Here is a 1,364-nt window from a genome sequence, read left to right on the forward strand (position 1 = left end):
CTTATATTTGCAAATCCCATGGATAAGTTGTTGGATCAAGTTATTTCCTATATACCACTTCCAGTGCAACCTATAGTGAGAATAGACACTAAAGTATATTTATAGTCATGGGGAGCCAAGGGTTCCTAACACCAGCCATGGTGATGGCTATCTGGAACAAAGGCCTCAATCCAGGGCTGAGCCTGGGCTTTATTTAGTCATGAAGGAGGAGTGGCTTGAGGATGAGTGACTGAGAATTGCAGGAAGTACGTGGGTACTGTGAGCTGGGCTAGGCCAAAGGTCTGCATTTACCTCTGTCATATGCAAAGAGAAGGATATGAAGAAAGAATAACTTGCATTATACTAGGGAGATAGTATCTAATGTTTTGGGGTCATGAGCTTCAGCTCTGATGTTTAATCTTTCAAGCCCCAGGAAGTCATAGCCTCTATCTTGAGGCTCAATCCTAGCCAACAGCTTGGAGCATTGGTTCATCATGTCTCAACCTGCCTCATATTAAAGAGCTGCAGATGTGGGTTATCAGGGAAACATGCATGCCATCTTCAAAGACTACCATCAGCACCTTGGCTTGACCAATATACATTGCTTAAGGCCAATTGAAGGGATAAGGAAAAATCCTAGCCAGCTCTGTACCTATCAATACATGGAAATAGGATCAGACACAGCCAAAATGGAGACAAACTGCTCTTCTTTCAAGGAGAGTTGCTCAGGTGGTCCTCCACAATTAATCCTTCTTAAAACATTCTCCCTTGCTTCAAACTCACTTATCCACTTACCTTGCCGTTGTCAGTAGTGTCTTGCCATGAGTGCCTTTGATTGCACTATCATGGCCTCCTCAGTGGCTAAATTTATTCAAAACATTTACCTTTCTTGGTCATTTTGACTTTGGCAAAGAGCCATAAGTCACATGGTGCCAGATCTGGTGAATAAAGTAAATGAAGACATACTGTAATGTTTTTGTCATTGTAACTGTTGTTTTTCTTTTATTATTAAGTTTATTAGTACAGTTTAGGTGTATATAATGATCACATTTCTCATAGGAAATTTGTACTCATACATGATATATCTTGATTTCCCTTTTATTCCCCTTTCCTCTCATCTCGCTTCAACCCCTCTTCCCCTCCTTATTTACGAAGTTTTGCTTCCACTTTATTCTTCCTTTCTTGGTTTTTTTTCTTTTCCTTTCCTTTCAAGCCTGCCTCTTCTATTGGATGGTCCTTGGGAGCAACAGTCGCCACATTTTAAAATCACATTTCCTAAAGACAATCATGAAAGGCAACTTGTAGAACTACTTCAGAAAGTAGCAAGAATGATGGGCTCAGTGTGTTTCAAGCAAGGGAAATATTTGAGGAGCATTAATGACAAA

Source organism: Octodon degus, unplaced genomic scaffold (genome assembly GCF_000260255.1).
Source record: "Octodon degus isolate 3935 unplaced genomic scaffold, OctDeg1.0 scaffold00098, whole genome shotgun sequence".
Lineage (NCBI taxonomy): Eukaryota > Metazoa > Chordata > Mammalia > Rodentia > Octodontidae > Octodon > Octodon degus.